Raw genomic sequence first — 23,314 nt, forward strand, 5'->3', positions numbered from 1 at the left:
TCATAACCTTTATAAATTGTTGTGGAAACTTCATCTGTTGCATAACTCCCCATATAAAAAGTCACTCCACATCATCAAAAGTCTTATCTTCATCTAGACCTATCCGAATCAGAGGGTGTTGTTTGGTTTCCTCCTACTTTATCAGAACTGTGGCTACATTAGTATGTACAGTTGTATCTCTCCCTGAAACAAAGCCATGATGTAAGGTAGATCCCAATTTAATAATTTTACTATTTAACCTAAATGCTAAAATTGTTGCATATATATTTTATAATCCATACAAAGAAGAGAGATAGGCTAGTAGGATTCTATGTGATTGGGGCGCTTATTTTGCTTACAGACAGTTAATCTACAGGCAGTATTCCATGATTCTGGTATACCTTATAGACTTCAGATGGTCTAGCTTCTATACCTGTGCCTTGCCTACTGGGGTAGATTACTTAGCTTGGACTATTTTTCGTCAAGTGATTGTAGGAGTTACCTTGTCCTCTTCTGAGAGATATACAGATTCCTTTTAGCTAGGAATGATTTATGCTTTCTCATATTTCTTTGAGTTCCCTAAATCAGAATATCCTGCAATATAAAGTTGGTCATAAAACCTTTAGTATAGAAGGCTTGTATAAGGTATACATATTTTCCCCTTGTTCATATTGTAGGAGTCTATATCTCTTGATCTGAAGGGTGTATGATGTAATATATAATGCCAAAAACAAAAAGAGGGACACAGGGCTAATAAAGGTCCAGCACACACGCCCCTTGGTTAAGACTGAAAAACAGAAAGGTGTGCAGTTACTGACAGTGGTAGGTTGTTTGGGACCTGAAGGGGATCTGATCCTTCAGGAGCAAGAGCCCTCACACACCCCAAGGGGTGTCATGCTTCATCATAGGGTAGCTCTTCATTGGGCTGACACTGCAATGCCCAAAGGCCCCGCAGGGGGGCTCTTTGCCAGAGGTCTTTTGATCTGCTGTCTGTGAAATGAGGGTGTTATGGTGAGGGTTTGGTGCGTGGGTAGTGTGGGAAAAAAAGTGTTTAAAACTAACTCTAATGGTACGTCAAGTTAAATTTATTATTACAGAACCCTAGGTTATATTAAAAACAAGTGTGAGCTGCAGTGGTTATAATGGACCACGTTGGCTCTAGGTGTGAGTGCAGGTCAACATGTTTCTTGCCGCTAAGTCTAAAAATATCAGGGCAATTCTTCAGGACTGTGAAATAACCATAAAAAGTACTCCAAAATGAACAGTAATGTGTACAAGTGTAGCTTATTATGTCGCTGTCCCAGATGCTGAAATGGTGTTGTGCACCTTTAAGCGGATGACAGTACCGACCTAGAAGAGGGGAGAAAGGAGGGAAGGGGAGAGACAAAAAGGGGGAACAGGGAAGATTTTAAAAAAGTGGAGTACACTTTCTATAAAGCAACAACTGTGCTCATGGGTGTGAATGCCCAATTATTGCATGCTTTATATAGTGCTCAAAACCTGGTCAACTGACTAGGACCTGTACCGCAGTATACTGCTGACGTTGGCCATTGCAGATCAATAAAGCTCGAGATCACCGTGTTGCGACAGCTTTCACGACTGGGTCAACACCCTTGACACTTTCCTCCTCTTTAACAAAACTGTGTCTGACAATAACCTACCTTTTCTTGACCTTCCGGTCACTCTCAAGGATGGCCACCTTCAATCTACCACCTATAAAAAACCAACGGACAGCAATAGTCTTCTACGTTATGATAGCCACCACCCTAAACATCTTAGGGACAATTTGCCCTATGGCCAGTTCTTACGCTTAACCTAAGAGACACTATAGTCCACACAAGACCCAAACCTGTACACAGACAAACACTACTCATATCACAGTTTGAATGATTATAATCCCTGGGGAGAGATTCACAATTAATATTCGCCCCTCTACATCTCTATAGGTTTATCTGTCATTAACATACATGACCTGACTTCCAGTAAGAATGGTTTGCCTGTGAGCTTTTTTGACGTCTACTAACCTTTCTACAAGACCTGCATCATGTATCTTGTGTGGTTAGTACACTTAGACAGATTCCCATATCTTCATGACTTTCTTTTAAATCTATACACCGTTCCAATATGGCCCCCACTGACATACAGCCTTTTGTAGGGTAATCAGGCCATCACTATATGGCCACTTTGATCTCTACAAACTGTAGAGGGTGCTCGTTGGGTTCCACCTAACAAATAGCACACAGGCTTGTGTTCCCCTCATTTGGTGCCAGCAGCTTTATGGCTTATGGGACCACAAACATTGAGTACGATCTCTTGATCCGCATGTGTTCATTAAGGATCCATGCCTGATCATTATGTTTTTTGGGTGTTTTTTCAAATCATTCCAATATGGCCCCTGTAGTATCCGTAGCCTGTAGATAAGTGACTGTGCCATTTACAAATGGCCGCAAGAGTTATGGGAATTCAAGATGGTGCCCGTTTTCGCCCCACCGACCGAACACCACATGGCCTAGCAGCCCTGATTGCTCGCCACTTCTAATACAACGTGCTGCAGGAACGCTGCTACTCGAGCCAAGCTGTGCAACGGGTAGGTCGTATGCACCCGCGGCGATCCTTTATCGTAAGTACAGCCCTGGGTGTGTTTTGACTATCTCTCTCGATCTGAGAGTAATTGGGACCCTGTTTATTGTTCCCGTGTTTCCTTGATCTCTCCCCTGTTCTAGGCGGGAGGACACATCAGCGCAACTGTTCATTGGAGCCCCAAATGCCACGTGTAGTGGTAAGTTACCCACTAACTATCACAGAAGCTATCCTTCTAACCACATCATAAAGCGACACACTCCTGTTTTGTGTTTTTGATAAGTGTGATATATTGTGTAAATAGACTACATGAGCCTTAGTAAACTAATATAATTGGCACTTATACGGGCTATATATGTCCCTGAAGCCACGGCTCATGACTTAGTATACAGCGACACGCTCTCCACTTTTTGGGATTAGAAACAGGTTCATGATATAGATAATAGGCTGCATGAACCAGTATTAACAAGTACCAATGGAACTTATGGAGGCAATGATTGTCACTTTACACTACTGTATATCTCTGCTATCCCTCAAAGGGGATGATTTGGAGCAGATTAGGCTGCATGACCGTCTACCAGTGAGTATGGATGACACTGATTTAAACCAGGTATGTCACCGGATGCATTTCAGATGAATCCTTGTTATCCCCAAACACGGTAATCTCAAGCTTTATTGATCTGTAATGGCAAATGCCACCAGTATACTGCGGTACAGGTCCTAGTCAGTTGACCAGGTTTTGAGCACTATTTAAAGCATGCAATCATTGGGCATGCACACCCAAGAGCATAGTTATTGCTTTATAGTAAGTGTACTCCACTTTTTAAAACCTTCCCTGTTCCTCCTTTTTGTCTCTCCCCTTCCCTCCATTCTCCCCTCTTCTAGGTCGGTACTTTCTTCAACTTTAAGGTACACAACACCCTTTCAGCATCTGGGACAGCCAGGTACCAAGCTACACTGGTGCACATTACTGTTAATTTTGGAGTCGTTTTTATGGTTATTTCACGGTCCTGAAGAATTGCCCCGATCTTTTTAGACTTAAGGGCAATAAACATGTTGACCTGCACTCACACCTAGAGCCGACGTGGTCCATTATAACCACTGCAGCTCACACTTGTTTTTAATATAACTTAGGGTACTGTAATAAAAAATGTACCTTGACGTACCATTAGAGTTAGTTTTAAACACTTTTTTGACACTCTACTTACGCACCAAACCCTCACTATATCACCCTCACTTCACAGACGGCAGATCAAAAGACCTCTGTCAAAGAGCCCCTCTGCGGGGCCCGTTGGGCATTGCAGCACCGGCCCAATGAGACGCTGCCAGATGATGAAGCATGACACCCCTTGGGGTGTGTGAGGGCTCTTGCTCCTGGAGGATCAGATCCCCTGGACTTGACCCCTTCAGGACCCAACCGACCTACTACTATCAGGAACTGCACACCTTTCTGTTTTTCAGTGATATATAATGCTTCAATAAGTGACTGTATTTATAGTGTTTCTTGCCATACTGTTTTTTTTACTTTAATAGTTGGGAGTGTTGCTCTTCAAGGTCAACAAGTTTGGATCTCAGCTGGTTCTCCTCAGTTACCCTTAGTAGCCTTGTACGGATTACTAATTTTTTTACTAAACTCTTGAATTGATGCCTTCATTGCATCCCATACTATACATATGTTAGCTGAAGCTTGGTTAATTTCTATATATTTCGGTGTATGTGCCTGTAGTTCCCTAAAACACTGTTAATCTTGTAGTAAATATTTAGGAACGGTCCATGTCAGGTTAACACATGGTCCATTAGTCATTTCTAGATCCAACAAGATTGGGGCATGGTTTGATACCCATATTGAGTCAAATAAGACTCGTTATATAGGTGCTATTTTCCTCCTTATGAAGAAATAGTAAATCCTTTGATAAATTAATAACACTTTTTATAGGATTATGCCATCTCTGTTAGTCTATCAGGTTGTATTTATTCAGAAGCAGCTAAATAGCCTTCCTCGCTTTAGCTATACGCAGGTATGCATTAATGTGCCTTGTACCCAGTACGAGGGTGTGACTACAATTGAAATCCCCTGCAATTAAAAGGTTTCCTGTCTTATCCAATGATGCTGCATGTGTCTGATAAAAAGGAGTTAAATCATCCTGGCTGGTTCCATATACCACCTTAAAATTAAAGAGAGAGAGGGACCCCTTAGACCAAAGGAATAGGGTTCAAAGGACAGTGAAAAAGAAAGCTTCCTTTGGTTTTATAATACGTATAGCCTACTCACTCTAGCAATCCAGAAAGTCTCACACACACATTTATACAGAAGGGAGTCTGGTCATAGACCCAAAGCTTAAACCACAAACGTGAAAAATATATGTCTAATTTATTTTTGTATATTTAAAAACATTTCTTTATAAAACATGAATTAAAACATTGACAAAACATATATTGTGTACATTATTCTTAAAACAAAATTTCAAATTGACATTCCATACACAGGTAAAAGAACCGCAAGAATATACAACACTACCAAAAAGGGTACAACAGAGAGTACACAACAAGATAGTACACTTTGTCATAGACAGTACATATCCGTGTATGAAGAAATGTTTAGCTGAAGCCCGATAGATTGTACCTCCTTTTTTATCTGTGGTTCCAGCCAATACACAGATTATGAAACACAGCGTCGACACGTTTTGATGGTGACCAGTTAATTTATACCATCTTTCTCAAGACCACAACATGTGACTCTCACGGCCTTTTATGGTGCCTGAAATTGGTCCTAAACCTGTGTCATGAAATATATGAATGAGTATACATACCACAAATACCATATTTATGCCATAGTAATTGTTCACATTCAATATTCTGTAATTCTTTGTAAATATAGACACATGAGATTATATATATTAAACTGTATACATTTCTTAAACTCAAGGTCTAATAAAAAGCATGCAACCTAAGACTCCATGCCCACAACATACGTGCATCCATCCCAGCCATTCTCATCTACCCCTGTCTCATCATCCCATTATTGTTCTATTGATACTAACATCCTATTTATTGATGTTTGTTAGCCCGGATTGGTCTATCGCCATTAACACCTCATCCTTTTAATTACATTAATCATAGCATCTTTTTACTTTTACTTGATGTTTGCTTTTCAAAAAAGGAGCCCCAGACTCTTGGCCCGTAGTGGTTATTGGATATTAATTTATCACTTGACATACTACATGTATGTAAACTCATAAGTGTGTTATCAGCAATTTCTTTGGATCATATTGTTCTCGAATGATTGAACAGCTTATCTCCATTGTCGGTTAGAATTGTAAGGATCACCCTATGAGGTTGCAGCGAACAATATCACCTACTCCCCATGGGCATAATATAGAAAAAGGACGACGCACATCCTGATCTCATTTGCCTGATGTGTGCAATTCCTCACCTTAAATGTGATTTGTTGCCAGAACCTTTGATGTTGTTTCTACAATGGTACTTTATCCAAGGTCCTATTTACCAAGGGGTTACGGAGTCTGCCAATCTCGTAAATTTAACCCTATCCGGTAAGGAATCCACGGGATATAAAGACATTATCAGACTAAATTGCATGGTTTAATTCCTAGAACTCTCTCCCAAGGTCAATTCAGAAATGGTACCTACCCTCAATCTCGGGAAAATAGGGGTTTGAATGGTCCTGACGTCTGTAGTCAGTTGTCCTTTACATCAATTTTGAGATTGTAGGGTACACATTTTTTAGATCACGACTTTAATCAATTAGGCCTAAGAAGTATAGGGGGGAAAAAAGAAAAACTATTGCAATGAAACATGCCCCATTCCAATATAAACAGAGGCTCTTATTCTTAAGTTGCCATAGCTATGGATTTTAAATCGAAGGTGCATCCTATCTAAATGTATGTTTTCATTTTAATATTAGTAGTGAAACCTCGTATATAAGGCCTCTGTCCCCGGGGGCCACCCTTACTTGTTCTTTATAGAAAGTTAGCAAGACCCGTTCTCCCATATAAATTAGTCCAATAAAGCCAAATTAGAGGGACCGAAAATATAGGGCTCCATGCGGGCAGCTCACGCCAGTGATCCTCGCTCAAGACTAATACGTTCTGCTATAGTGCCTAGAGCCGACAGAAAATCCGCTGTTTCCTCGAAACATTCCTGAAATCATTCCATCTGGCATTTTCTTGCGTCCCCGTGCGCACTTCGAGACCTGATTCAAATGGGTTACCTCTCTAAGCTATTTATTTTATATTGTCCCTAGATCTTAATTGACTTACTAATTGGAAACAGGCGAAGTCACGTTGCTCACGCCTCGTAACGGTCTGCACGCTCTGTCCTCCTAAAGTTTACGTAAAGACTACAATATGCATCTCCCCGGTGTGAGTAACCCAAAAGTGTGGAATGCTTCTTACAATCGCGGAGCTTAATATATTGAGCGCCATATTTAGATCCACATTTCCCAATGAGAGCGAACCAATATTAGCCACATGTGATGACAGCTGTGTCAATACAGGTGTTACCTAAACATATTGATAAGAATAAGAATGAAATGAAAAGCATCGCCCTCACTGAGAGCGTGCACCATACTGAAAATGATATTAACCAGAATAAAATAAAATAAAAACGGGGGCAAGATCATAACATGGAACGTAGACAGGTTAAGGTAAAAAAAATAGACAAAGGAAGGTAATGGGATACCTAGAAGATTCAAAAGCCCAAGTTTGTATTATACAGGAAACCCATATAACGGCAGATGAGAGTAGGGGGTTGTTTTCCAAATATAATTGGATAGAGAGTTATGTAGCATCAAACCAACCAGAGTACACGAAAGGGGGTGCTATAATTGTTAGGAAAGGGTCAGGAGTAGCTCTGATCACCTCTAACACTGATGACTCAGGAAGATGGGTAATGGCCACTCTTAAATGCTTGGGTTCTGAGTTTGTATGTGTCAGTTTTTATGGTCCAAATACGGATAACCCAAATATTTAGTGGATCTGCAATTGAGATTGGTAGAGAAGTCATCACCTACAGTTATAGGAGGAGACTTTAATACTCTTTTAGATCCAATATTGGACAGATCCACAAATAGGAGGGGGTGCAGGCCCAAGCACCAAAAACAAGGCAGGCTCTTAAACACATGCTTATAGAGCTGGGAATGGTGGATGCTTGGAGACATCTAATGAAGAGTGAAAGTACCATCATTTTTCCCAGTTAGACTATATACTGGTTGATAGAGAGTGGGCAGGGAAAATAAAGGATGTGCACATATCCCCTGGACACCTATCGGACCACAACATGGTTAGCATTACACTGGGGGAGATTAGTGTAAGGAAATATGGTAGATGGACACTGAAGAGAGCTATTTTACCGGATCCAAACGTAGCTCTCACACTGAAGGAAAAAACAGTTGAATTTGTTGAGACTAATGCTAAATCAGCACCAATTGAAGTTATATGGGACACCTTTAAGGCCTATACAAGATGGGTCTTTCAAAACCAGGCATCCTACAAAAAAAACAAATTGGAGCGAGCCGAACTACAAAAATTGGAGGAAGAGATTGGGGTGTTGGAAGGAAGGGCGCAGCAGGACACACACTGTAAGGAGGGGATAGCAAAAAGCTGGATGAAGCTAGATTGAGGTATAGGTTGAAATTAGAAACAAAGAGCAGAGAAAGGTGGGAGGCAAGATGTAAGCAGCATTTTGAGTACGGAGAAAAAGCTAGAGCTTTGTTATCCTGGAAGGCGATGGCAGACAGGGAGAGAAATCATATTAGAGAGTTGATCATAACCCCTGAGGGGGATGTTACTAACAATGAGGAGGTAATGCAGGAAAGTATGGTAACACTTTTCTCAGAACTATATACAGAGTCAGAAAGACCTGATGCAGAGGCCATAAAGAGCTGGCTGAGTAACATCGGCCTGCCGGTCTTAACTGCAGAAGGGAGGGATAGGTTCAATTCTCCGATATCTGAAGAGGAGATAAGAGAACAACTAAAGCATATGAAGAATGGCAAGGCGGCAGGCCCTGATTCAGTTCCGGTTGAGGTCTACAAATTGATATCAGAAGAGATAGTTCCAGAACTGATGACCCTTTTTAACTCTATATACATGGAGGGGGAGAGAATTCCAATCTCGTGGAATGAGGCTATAATTATGTCAATCTTAAAACCGGCTAAGGATCCGAGAAACGCTGACTCATATCGACCAATCTCTCTATTAAATGTTGATCTAAAAATTTACACTGGTATACTGGTGGGGAGATTGGCTAAAGTGGCACCACAATTGATACATCCTGACCAGAAAGGGTATGTCCCCAAGAGACAGATACAAAAACTCACACTTTCATTAATAGGGACTATCGATTTAGCGGTTGCAAGATCAATTCCATTGGCGGTGATCACAATAGATGCCGCCAATGCTTTTGATCGGGTGTGTTGGTCATCCTTGTGGGCAGTCCTAGACGTAATGGGATTTTGTCCTAATTTCACCCAGGCAGTGCAAAAGTTATACGAGCAGCCCACGGCTAAAATTCTGTTAAATGGTGGTTTGACTAGAGGTTTCATAATCAAGCGCGGGACGAGACAGGGTTGTCCCCTGTCTCCCCCTCTCTTCGACATATATATGGAACCACTTGCACATACATTAAGAACAGATGATAAGATTATACCCATTTACCAACTTCCGACACATAGCAAAATTGCATTATATGCAGATGACCTTGTAGTCTACACCTCTGACCCAATGCAAGCGCTGTTAAGAATAGAACAACTGACTGCTGAGTTCGGTGTATTGTCTGGATATCTTGTTAATTTAGCGAAAACTGAAGTATTGTGTTGGAACATAGCCGGATGGGGCGGTAGAGTCTGTTCTGAGATTAAATATTTGGGGATAACAATTGTTGACAAAATTGATGAGTTCCCCCTTTGCAACCTGAAGTGAGTTATGAAGGAAGTGGACAGGAACCTAGCCAGGTGGAAGAATCTACCACTGTCAATATATAGGAGGGTCAACCTAATAAAAATGTCTGTTTTACCAAAATTAACCTATCTTTTCAATTGCATACCACTCAGTTTCCCTAAAGAGGAAATCAAAAATATTCAAGGGAAGATTTCTAGCTTCATTAGGGCACCCCGGGGGATTCGGCCATCCTGGAAAAAACTTAGAAGTTGTCTTAAAAAAGGGGGACTGGCATTACCAGACACCAGACTACACCGTATGGCATTTCAATGGAAGAACTTCCGTATGCTGGTGGTAGAACCTCAGAACACTACATGGGGCCTAATATTGGGTGAAATGACTAAAGAAGTGGGTGGAGCGTTTCTCTATAAATTTGGAGCCCAAAAATTCTTCAAAAAAGTAAGACTAAAGGTGCTGAAAGCAGCCATAAGTCTTTGGCTTGCAGTGAGACGGACCTTAAAGATCGGCTACTTCTCTGAGTTTTTCCCCAATATGGGAATCCCCGGGTACACCAGAATGCTTGAAGGATGTCTTGAGCCTACCTTTAAAGCAGGCAGGAGTTACAAAATGGGAAGACCTAATAACAGCAGGTGTTTTGGTCCCATGGGAAGTACTGAATACTTAGACAGGCAACAGGCTCCCCAGGTTTAAATACCTGCAGCTTACTTCATGGGCTGCGACTGTAGGGGACGAAGTCGGTGGCAATTGGGATTTTGAAACTTTGCTACAGGACTCTGCTCAGAAAACTAAAGAAGTAGCAATTTGGTATAGATTGGAGACAGAGGAAGAGAAAATGCAAGATCTATCTGAGGTCTGGATGGATATTCTGCAGGAGGGTAGTGTGAATTCTTTGTGGATTGATTCCGTTAAAATACTCTATGGCATTGTAACTCCAGCTAATCTCAAACCTCATAATTTTTTTGTTATCCATTGGCTGCTCTGGACACCACATAGATTATCCAAATTTGTGCAACCGCCGGTAACCAAAATGTAAAAAATGCAACCACCCAAAGGCAAATGATCTGCATGTTTTTTTCATATGTCCAGTGCTTAATGATTTTTGGAGGTCTGTGGAGAACAGCATAAGGGCCATCCTAGGAGGAAATATAATCTTAACCGAAACATTGGTACTGCTAGGAGTGGACTATGTATCCCAGCAGGCCCTAAGTTATAAGCAGCGGGGCCTATTGTTTTAATTGATACTCTGGCCAGGAGGGAGATCTGTAAACTTTAGTTAGACTCCCAACCGCCTAATCCAATTACTTGGTTAAATGTGGCTAAATGGACATGTAGATTAGATACTAAAGGGGACAAAAGTAAATCAGTAGAGGTGTGGGAGCCCTTTTTGAATTGGTCAGGTTGAAAGGCAATTATTGGTCACAAATTCGGAGAAGTAGTCCAATGAATACATCAAGCCATGGATTGGGGTGGTATGGAGGTTTTGCTACTCTCCTCCCTTTTAAGAAGGATAGACTGGCGCCGTGGAAGGTGCTGTACCAAACTGCTTGGACCACAGAAGGATCAAGGTTGTTTCCAATTTGCCCAGAATGCAGTAGCCATGGTGTAATGAGGACAAACGAAAAAAGAGAAAAAAGGGGGGAAAGATATATGACCCAGACCTAATCCTTGGGTTACATGGTATTAGTAAATATTGCCCAATTAATATTCGGCACCCTATCAATGTCAATAAGCTTACACTACTTTATGGTAGTGTTGTATATTCTTGCAGTTCATCTACCTGTGTGTGGAATGTCAATTTTAAATTTTGTTTTTAGAATAATATACAGAATATATGTTTTGTCAATGTTTTAATTCATGTTTTATAATGAAATGTTTACAAATATACAAAAATAAATTAGACATATATTTTTCATATTTTTTGTGGTTTAAGCTTTGGGTCTATGACCAGACTTCCTTTTGTATAAATGTGTGTGTGAGACTTTCTGGATTGCTAGAGTGAGTAGGCTAAAAGGATTATAAAACCAAAGAAAGCTTTTTTTTTCACTGGTTCCATATACCAGACACAGATTACGTATTTTATCGTGTATATTAACAGTGATTATAACCCATATCCCTGCCTGATGAGTTCATTTGTCCAGGATTTGAAAACTATGGAATATTATATTTGGGTTGGTGTCTGATTTGAGCAGGCAGCCAAGCCCCGCATCTTCAAAATAATTAAGCCTGTGCAAAGCACTACGCTACGCTTGCGTAGTTTGCGAAGTTTACGCTACTTCGCACTACGCGAATTGCACTTAGCACAGTGCGAACACGCGTAGCGTAGTGTTGCGTAGTGCAGCGGTCATTTTTTGCTTGCTCGCGGTCCTCAATGTCAAGTTGGCGACCGCGAGCAAGCAAAATGACATCCCGGCGAGACTTTTTCCTCGTTCGCGATCAGCAACATCAAGTTGGCGATCGCGAGCGTGGAAAATAAACCTCCCGGCGAGATTCTCAACGTGAGGAGGTCAGGTTTCTCATTGCGAGTGGTCACGTATGCTCGCGACCACTCGCAATGAGAAACTACCAGTCCGCGCTGAGAAAGCTGCCGCTCGAGCGGCAGAAAACTACAGCTCGCACTGTGCAAGATGCCGTTTTCAATGATTGCACAGTGCCGGTTGCTTGTCCACACTGTGCAATCATTGAAAATGACATCTTGCACAGTGCGAACAGGGTACTACGCAGTTCGCGAAGTGCTACGCGTAGCTCGCGTAGTGCGAAGTGCATTTTGCGTAGCTTCGCGAAGTGCTACTTCGCGAACTACGCCCAGAGTTAAAAATAATCCATCCGCGGTGCTAGTTTAGATTGATACTGTTGGCAAAAGGGGGATTCAACAACCATGTCATAATTTTAGTGACTTCTCTTTGTATGCTAAAGCTATTAATGCTTTTTTGTGTGCAATTTCGAGGTTACTTGTGTGTTCTATACTCATGGTGGATTTTAGAGTTTCCACCATGTGCTCTAGTTAAAATGATAGCAGCACCCCTGAAGTGCAGTGCGTGGGTAGATTTTAAGCATAGATTATCTTTTTGAGTGTTATAATTGTTAGTATGTTGTTTAACATGTGTTATCACTTGTGAGGGGGTGCCGAGCGAATCCCGCCCGTGGTCCGTATATCATAATGGAGACTACTTACATGAGAGAGTTAGAACCCCGATGCCACGGTCTCTCACAACGTCCTCCAGGAGGATAAACACACCCCTCCGTATTTTACCCATACAGGAACCACTTCCTCATGATATCACCGGAGAAGGAGGGAACAACCCCGGAAGCAGTGACCCGGCGAAAGTAAAAAGGGACCAATCTAACCACAACGGAGAGGAAGAAGCCGGAGAGAGAAGAAGGTTGGACAGGAGAGAAACGGAGACACGGGAGATCGTGGAAATGGAAGAGGGCGAAGATACAAGGCAGAGCGACGAAGAAGATGGAGAAGACGACGAGTGGTGGTGCGATGACTGGTGGTCCCCGCAGGAGGAGGCTGGAGAGCGGCCGCAACTCCGGAGAGTTGCGGCAGTGCCAGTGAGTACACCGATTCAGGGAAGGGAGGGAGGCAGTGAGGGGAAGGAGAAAGGTGGGGAGGAAACTGTGTAAGACCCGCAGGAGGAGATCCCAAGAGATATAAAACCAGCAGAAGTAATCACCCCTGATATATACGTGACACGTAATAGGAACCATTGCGTACCCTTCTTTCTGCCCTTATCCCTTAGACACATAAAATCCCCTACCCTCACAAGTGACCCTGACCGACTAAACAACCGTAAATTGTATCACCCACTGGGTATGGTGACGGGTTTGCCCAGTATGGGCTTGTTATGAAAAGAGAGGACTGACGACTCCTTTTGTCTCTCATTTATTTCCTATGAGCCTCCGTGGGAGACCCGCAGTCCAAGAAGAAGGCCGACCCGACGGGGAAGCTAGAGAAGCCACTGATCCTCCTAAAAGCGAGCGGCAGCCCGAAGACCCCAAGGGATTACCAACATCCTCTTACCCTATTTCTGACTTTGAAAATAAAAGCCGACAACTGGCACACTATATACAGCCTCCTCGTCTGTTTATCCGGCCCGCCCTCCCACATCACTTTAATGTAATTTTGACTTTATATGTTAGGTAGCTGCATATATTACTGGGATGTATGCATTTTGATATTGACCATGTATAGCATATATTTGACTGAATGGTGGCTGGCAAGATTTAAACAGTATTATCATCATGCCTGTGTTATTATGTTTTAAGGTTAGTAAATTCTTATTGATAGTATACATTATAATGCTTTTTATCATTACAGCGAATGTCTTATAGATAAATGTTTCTTCTTTATTTGTGGTTGATTAGATTTGGTTATCTCTATTTCATCATATTTTTAGGTGCTACCGGTGTTTCCCTAGCTGTTCTATGTGTTTTGGCAAATAATATTTTTAGGTCTGGTATGCTGGGGTGTAGGCCTGTTGCCTGATCATTGACGTTTGGTATAGTATATTAAGTATTGTTCTTGCTGGCTTTTGTGAACCATTACTGGTCTCTTTTGGGTCTTGTAAAATATTTCTCACTTCTATTTTTGTTATTTTAAGGGGATGGTTATGTTCCCTGAAGCTTTCTACTATTTCATTTTTGAAGAAGCCCTACAATTACATGCCTTAGAATAATAATGTGTGTATTTCTAATGCAATTATTTCACTGGTGCTGTTCTCCTTATTATAAATTTATCCTTTATACCTGAAACATGTTTCCTTTTTGGGATTTGAAATATTTTGCCGTTTCCAAAATGTTATATCTGGATTTTAAAGTATGGAAAATATATATACATTTTTTTACAATATAATACGCTATTATAACTATTGTTACATTATTACATTGCAGCTGCACATTTTTACTTTATGATTTGTAAGGTGTATGAACTTTACTTAATTTTACTTGTAGACTTTTGCTTTGCCGGCCTGTTTGGGGCTGTTTTTGGCACAGTTGTCATGTGCTGCAGTCTGTTGAGAGAAACAGATGTTCTAGTTGTGTTGGTTTACTTTTAATTTAGTTTTCAGTTTAGATTTTTAACTTTTAGTTTATTTTTTTAATTATTTTTACTTTAAATGTTAGTATCCTACTTTAGTTAGAAAACTTACTTTTAAGGATTTGTTTTGGGAATTTGGGAATGTCTTTGTCTGCACTTTTATTTTATTTTTATTTTAGCTTTTTCTCTTCTTGCATTTGATACCCATGCATACTTAAGAAACAAATATGTGGTATTGTTACATTTATTTGCTATCTTAAAATAATTTGACATTTTTAGTGTATTTTTTAGCTATTATATGATTTCAAACGTACTTTGTTTTTAATATTTAGTAGAACTTTGAAAAATTGAAATCTCCTTTGGCAGCGTTGCAATCCAGCAAAGGTCTTTGCCCTGCAGTAATAGCTGTTCAGTAAGTGTTTTGTTTTTTTGTAGCCTTTCTATGCTATTTTTAATTGGGAAGCTGGAGAGAATTTCCGTTTGTTAACTCTTTTTAAAGATTTTAAGATGAATTTGATAGGCAGGTAGCTTGATTTTTCTTTGTACTATATTTTATACATACATTTTATTGTGAATTATTTTATATTTTTATATATAATGTATATGATATGTATATATATATATATATATACTCTTCAAATTTCAGAAAAATCAACGCAGCGGCACAGCATAGCATTTATAGATATCTAAGAGGTATTAATCTAATTTCTTTATTATTTGTTTATCTTGTGCAAACTCCAAAATTTGAAAAAAAACACTGAATAAGTAAAAAATTTAATGATCAACTTGTTTTGGCTGACGTCTTCAACGAGGTCTAAGAGACTTTGCGGTGCATAACAATTCATTGCCAGTCCTTCCTCTACCTTGATGACCTATAAACACTAGAGTGACAATTTAACTCATTCTACATTAGCAAATCAATCATATCCATCATCTTTCCATCAATATAGATTCTAATCACTAAACGATACATTTATCTTACAAGCTTCTCATCTTCACTTAACTATTGTGAGGTTTCATCTTAACATAGCTATTGTACGATTTCAAATTGCACAGTCATTTAGATTCAAATCTCCGTTTTTTCATAATTCCTTACATTAGGAAAAAAATTGCAATTGCAAATGACAACCCTTTGCATCACAAAGCATTCCAATTCTAAAATATTGCTTGTATAAATCGAAATAAAACTGCTCTCAAGGATCTTTCAAAAGCAATGATTTTACAAATGCATATTTGGTATTCAGATATACATTATTATTTCAGGCATATGCTCTTCTCTAAATATACATTCAGGCACAGGATACAAAACCTTTTCCCTTCAAAAGCACTTCCATATCAAAACCACCATCCGATGAAGCATCCTATATACAGAGCCATGGTATTTCATGTTCAACACCATGTGCATATACAAATGGCCTATCACGTATTCAATATAAAGTGCTTGGTACATCCGATTTGTTTAATTACTCAAAAATGCATCTTATTTATAAAGTCCCCATTGGTTGTTCCCAAGGGTTCTTATAATACCAATCCTTCCAAATGGTAAGGATTGCACACGTATTCATTCTAAAGTGCATGGTGCATCATGTTGATTTAAATATTCAAAAGTTCATCCTATTTATAAGGGCACAGTTCTCTTTCCCGGAAGTTCTCATAATCTGAATACTTCCCAAATTCTGAGGAATACAATGCAAATTATGAGACCTACATCTGATATATAAGAATCAAAATTCATTGCGTATTTAATTCATATGAGATGGATGATGCAACATAATAAAACAAGACTCAGATATGTAAAGTGCACTGTGCTCCTAACATAATGCTAAAATACACCCTTTCCACATATTAATATACCATCAGATGCTTGAGATTTCACAATATAATGTTAAATATATAAAGTGCACACTGTTCTTAAAGTGTACAGTGCTTGATTCCACAGATCCTACAGTACTCAATCTCCCAAGGTGCTAGGGGTTTAAAGTAACTCATGGCTACCCGGAGGTCAGCATCCATGGCCAACCCTCCATAAAGTGCATAATGCAATATCCTGTTTTCTAATTACAAATGAAGAGCAATATGTCTGTAAAGTGCTATACATACAAAGTGCCCTATGACTGAAAAGTAATTTCTTAGATATTTTCAAATTCTTTTCCTTAACCTTTTTGCATTTTATCACTTCAAAACCAACAAGCAAATCATTGAGAAAGGGAAAGGAGAAAGAGGAGAAAAAGGAAAATAAAAAACCTAAAAGAGAGAAAGGGGAAAGGAGGAAAAATGGCTAATGGGTTGAGAGCAACATGCCTGAGAGAAAATGAAAAAGAAAAAAGAGAGATCGCGTTCCTGAAAACAATTCCCAAGTATTATAGTCATTCTCATACTCCACAGTCTCTTATTTATAACTAAAGAGCTGGCTTCTCAATCAGTCTCATATTCTGCATTAGTATTGTGGCCCCAAGGTATCTCCATTCCTATAAACAATATAAACTGTGATTCTTGCTTCCTCAATTCCTTTTCCCAGTCACCTACCCGTGGGTGAACTCTGATATGTTTGATGAAACAATATCTGAATGATGCCAAGAACCGGTTGTGGAATTGTTGAAAGTGACAGGCCATGGGGTAATGCTTGTCACCATTCTTTATAGCCCTTAGGTGCTGCAAGATTCTTAATTTCAGATTGCTAATTGTACTGCCCACATATAACCCCTCACAGCCACATTTGAGGACATAAATGACATAGTCTGTATTGCATCTGATTCTGTCTTTAATAGACACCTCATGGCCCTCAAAGGTTCGATTACTTCTGCAACTTGATCCATATTTACGTGCCTTGCAGGAGCTGCATATTGCAAAATCTCCCATATTCATCAAGAGCCTTTTCTTCTGCTCCTTCTTAATGGCTAGATAAGTAGCCATGGTTTTGTTTTCTTTGAGGTTATCTGTGGTCCCATCTCCACAATCTCCCTGAGATGTTCATCCTACTTCAAGATGTGCCAGTTCTTTTATAAAATGCTTGGTTGCACCATGTTATGTTCCAGAACCAACCTTTTCACTTCATGGTCTAAACTGTTGTTTGTGTATACAATAGTTGCTCCTTTGTTTTCACTCGGCTCTCTTCTTTGCATCTTCCAATACTTTTTTGGGACATCCTCGTCCTGACCATACCGCATACCTCTTTGTCGAATAGCTCCTCTGTGGGAAAATCATCTTGACTCTTAGCATGTGGCTATATGGTATGCTCCATTCCAGGGCATCTGGATGACCACTATTTGCATGCAATAAGAAATTTGCGTTGGATTTCTGTGGATCCTAGTTGTTAATAAATCTCCAACAATCTCTAATTCCACATCCAGGAAATTGCAATGTCGACAGCTCTGCACATGAGTGAACCATAATTTGGAATCATTCTGATTAGGTTTCTCCAAGAAGGTGTCCAATTCATCTTGATTGCCTTCCCACAAGATGAACCGCGTCCACAGCGCAATTCTCCTAGTAAACCCCTCCTTGTCTTCAGCCCAGGCCACTTCCTTCTTCCACCACCCCATGAACAGGTTCGCGTAGGTGGGAGCGATGGAGGTTCCCATGGCCGTACTCTGCTGCTGTAGATAACATTTGCCATTAAATATAGAAACATTTGGGTAAGGCAGTATCTCAGCATTTCCAACAACACTTGCATGTGGTCAAATCATTCCACGGGTCGGTCCCTCAAGAAGTTTTCACAGGCCTGTAACCCTTTGCTGTACTCAATGGACGTATACAGTTGGACTACGTCTAGCGTTGCCATTATGCACTCATGGGATGCGATCCAATGTTTTCAAGAAATCCATACTATCTTTGAAATACGATGGAAGGACAGTCAAATACTCCTGCAGAAACAAATCCAAGCACTATGAGCTATTTTCCAACAGCGATCCAATTGAGCTCACTATGGGTCTCCGCGGTGGGTTCAGAATACACTTGTGAATTTTCTGCAGGATGTATATAGTAGCCATCCTTGCTTTCTCCTCTTTAAGGTATTGATGTTCCTCCTTTTCCAATAGACCTGAGTCATACCATAATTTCAATTTCAAGCAATATAAATTTTAAAATGCGATATTGTTTTATTTAGATCCATTTCAATGTTTATGGTTTTCGATATTTAGGTTTCCAGAATTGTTGTCATGTTTTAATATATATATATATATATATATATAATATTCTTTTTACAATTTATGTAAGGGGTTTCAATACTTTGGCTGTCAATATTTTTTGCGATATTAAGATATTTCAGTATTGTTTTTCTCGATCCACTGTCATACTACCTCTCTTGATGCCCACTTTTGATCGATAATAAATATGTTGACAGACTGGATATAGTTGAAAGGGCCAATTGAGGGACAAGTTGCATGCCACTGGAAAATATTATGCTCTTGTGAGGCTTTTTCTCTATTGCATGGATTTAGCAATCTCATCTATTCAAAAATTGTGCTCCAAACTTTAAATTGAATTTTCAGTGCAGCAGCAATGCTTTGTTGCTGAGAGTATTTTTCTAAAACTTTATGCACAGATGCCATCTATTAAAAATAAGCAGCTATGACCAAAAGGAACACTGCTTTTCTCTATAAATAGTTTTCTGAACACAATTTGTGTTGTGTTAGGGATAGATTCTCAGCTCTGTTTAATGTTGAATTAGATTTTCATGTCTGTAAAATTAAATAATTGTTAATTCTATTGCTCTTAAAGAAAAGTATATGCGCTTGGGGAAGCAACAGGCTTGGAGAAGGGGCTTAATGATAACCATATTATGTCTAATGTTTAAGATGCCACATAAATTGCTTTGAAATGAGCAACCTATTAATGCTCAGACATATTGGTTGAGAAACTAGGCATAGGATTTTGTGAGTCTAGTGATATCAACGTAAGACAGTTGTGTGAATCTTTTGAATCTATTTCAACCATCAGGGTGAGAAGATTCCAATTTAATTTCTCATTTGTTAGCTCCAATGGCAACTTAAAAAATTCCTGTCAGCAACAAGTCTACTGATCTCTTCAATTCTCTGTATTCACAGTTAAATCAGGAATAAAACTGTACCTGTTAATTGTTCCTTGGTTCATATGTGGAGGGTGTGAGATGAAAGTAGTTGATAATTTATCATCATTGAGTAGCACTTGACCTGGCTACATAGTTATGTCTAGAACGTCCATTTAAAATCGTGGAGCATGCATAGGGTGTGGAACCAGGTGGATGAGACTGCACTTACCTGTTTCTTCATAGATAGCTTGCTGTCGAAGATGATGCAGAGGTTAGGGGTGTACTCTGTCGGTCCAGGGGATGGGCCAAGTTCAGTAGGCCACCAAGCATCGTTCCATGGTGAGGTGTTGTACCCACAGGTGAGGACTTTTGTCCTGTCTGTGTTGAGCTTGAGACCATGTGATCTGACGGTGTTGTCCAGGGGGATCATGTACGTTTTAAAGAGGGTGGGGCTGAGGGATGATCCTTGGGTGACGCCGCAGATGATCTTCTTGGGTTCTGAGGTGAATGGAGGGAGACAGATTCTCTGGGTTCTTCCGGTGAGGTTTGAGGTGATCCATTTGAGGACAACTTCCTGTATTCAGATCTTGTGGGGTCTATTGATCAAGATGTGGGGGGCCATGGTGTCCAAGGCAGCTGACGGGTTCAAGAGGATTAGGGATACTATTTTGGCTGCAGTTCAGGAGGGTTTCAATTGTTCTGTGAGTTGCCGGATGATTGCTTTCTCAAGAACCTTCTCTGGAAAGACCAGCAGGAAGATGGGCTGGTAGTTCTTCAGTTCTCCTGGGTCAGCAGATGGTTTCTTCAGGAGGGGCCTCACTCAGCGTGTTTTCAGCCTCCTGGGATTGAGGCCAATGTGATAAAGATGTTCATGACTTTCATGAGCTCATCATCAATCATCTTGCTCCTGAGGTTGAGGATGTGGTGGGGACTGGGGTTTGTGGGTGCCACAGAGTGCACTGAGCTCATGATGGACATTGTAGTTTGAGCTGTGACCCAATGGGTGAGTAGGTGTTCGAGGTATGTGTTCATGGGCGTGAGCCGCTGATGCTGTCAGCAGTGGGGGTTGAAGTTTGAAGTTTTCAAAACAGTATCAGATGCATCAATATCAGGCAACAGTATTCAGTAACAAATCAAATTAAAAGTTAGAGACTCCAGAGGTGATATGTTAACCCTTTCACAACAGGAAAGAGGCCCTCTCAGAATCCTTTCATCTTCTGTGAGTGTAAAAAAAAGTTTGTTGGGGCATAGCCAACTCTCTTAAACATTTTTGAAAAAAAGGTTAACTTTTTCAAAGTACAGCCCTGTTTATTTTCAAGGAAAATATGCTGCATTAAAAGAAAAAAATCACTTTATTTAAAACAATCTCTGTCAGGTGGTCTGCAGTCCCTAGCAAGCCATCATCACTGTGATTATGACCAATTGTAGGGAGATACAAATTACGACCTACCTAATTAATGCAACTCACTATGATACTGATAGCACGGAAAGAGTCCAAATATACTCTTCAGTACCAGTTCAACCTCTTTATGTAGAAGAATTGAGTCAAACTACACCCTATATTTACTTCCTCTTTGAGGTGACAGATCTTTGCAACCATGTATGAATGGAAACCAGCTCAAATCAAATGAATCATTGGCATCAATTACATTTAAGTTTCATTAAGGAAATGAGAGTTTTTAGAACATTTTGAAAACCTTCATTTCTCATTAAGAGATTAGTGAATTATTTGTATTCGTCTTTTATTAAATAAGTAAATCGGATCACTTGGTGGCAGTAGTCACTTAGAAAATATGGTTAGAGTAATCAATATAAGATAATACGAGTGTGTTCCATAAAGGAATTAGTCTCTTTTCTATCTAACAGCAACTTAACCTATTAGAAGCCATAAAGAGTTCCTGGAAAAGAGCAAGATCAAAGGAGCACCAAAAATCAAAGTCTAAAGTAAGTCAAACTACCCATAGGGAGCAGCTCTGGAAACTCAACCAGATCTCTTCTCTCTATAAGCATTAGTATACAGTTGCAGTAGCAAATACACAAAATTAAGCTAAAACAGATACATCAGTAGCTTCATCCGCCAGGGCAAAAGGGTAAAGAAATTCTCACCAACAAAGTGTCAGGCAACAGCAATCACCATTTTACAATCCATTATCACAAAAGTATCATCTCATAATAGCATTTGTACAACTGGACAAGCTAGCCTTTGTCCCAGAGAAAAATATTGCAGTGGTCAGTCTCTTTCTTGTTAATATTTCACCGAGGAACAATGAAACAAGCTAAAGACAGAAACATTTACTTGCATATCTCCAGTTAGATAATGGCAGTCAAATACATATAAGCTTACTTTTATTGTTAAAACACGCTTTTTATTCAATTTTATATGAACATGTGACATTGAAGGAAGTTCAGTTCTACTTTATCGAGAATATGTAGCTGAAGAAAATAATACATTTTATAAACTTGGCACTCGCCACAGTTATGACTTTTATCTAAGCAAGTCACTTTAAGGTCACTCTATTGAATACACTTGTGAAAAGTTCAGCATTTTTCTAAAAGTATTTATTTTATAGAAATGAAGGCCTAGCTGATGTTCTGGAAATAGGAATGTCAGCTTCATGCATTCTGCACCATTTTCAACGTGAGATTTTTAAGGGCATTTTCGTACTGAAATCTAAGACACATTACCATCAGCATTGATTAGTTTTCATAGGCAATTTTCTTTGTTATCGATTCCTGATTGTGCAAACTGACATATTCTTGTACAGGGCGGTTTGTAATAACAGAATCCATTTGCAGAAAGCTGGCCTATAATTTATGACCACTTTTTACTCAATGGCTACATTAGGCCCTCTATATCTAAACAAAAAAAATTGCTATCCTACTGCAGATGTGCACCAAATTCAGGTATAGCTATGAATCATCGGGTCCTTTTTCTCAAACAATGGCTGCCATTGTTTACATTTGAAGAAAATTCTAATATGGTTCTTTAATGCAAGTCTAATTTATCATTTTTAAAGATACTTTTCATTCACACTGTACTTGATTTAGATAACGTAAGCTCTGTTTATAAAGAGACAAATGGACATCTTCAAAGAGAGAGGTTATAACTGAAATCTGTCCTTTCATAGAAATCCTTATCAAACACCTCTGTGACTTTGTCTTGGTAATGTGCAATGGACATTCATTAAAGAAGAAATGTTCATTAGATGGTTATTCAACATTCAAGTGAAGACACCTCCTGTGATGTCAAAAGAGCCAAGTTTCACATGTATGAACCTCCTACAATGTCGTCATAAGAATAAAGGATATGTGATGTCACTTGTGCTACCCATTGTATTGTGGTGAATTGGCATATACCAACAACATATACTGGTAAAGTAGAGGCTTTTAAAGATGTAATTATTTCCACCTTCAAAACACCACCAAAGGCCCACTATCACTCTCTGTCCTTATTATTAGTGTTGTTTTGTCGACCGATGGGTGTGCCTCACAATTAACCTCGTGGTCAGTCATCATTGGGTAAAGTATTACTCTGGGTATGAACATTGCGCACATTGAGGATGAGTGATCTATTGAAAGGACTATTTAACTTTATGTCACTTCGTCCTTTCCTAGTTTTTGCAATTGTTTCTCTTCCTGATATTTGTGCAAGGAAATAGTAGTCCTTGGACTAAGCCTTCTGTATATTTGGCTTCCAGTCTGCTTTTTTCCTTTGGTTTTATTCTGATTAATATTTTCCTGACAACAGTACTTCCCACAGTGCATACCACCTGGGGCGTAGCTTCCACTGGT

Source organism: Triturus cristatus, chromosome 5_1, assembly GCF_964204655.1.
Source record: "Triturus cristatus chromosome 5_1, aTriCri1.1, whole genome shotgun sequence".
In the NCBI taxonomy this organism is placed as follows: Eukaryota; Metazoa; Chordata; class Amphibia; order Caudata; family Salamandridae; genus Triturus; species Triturus cristatus.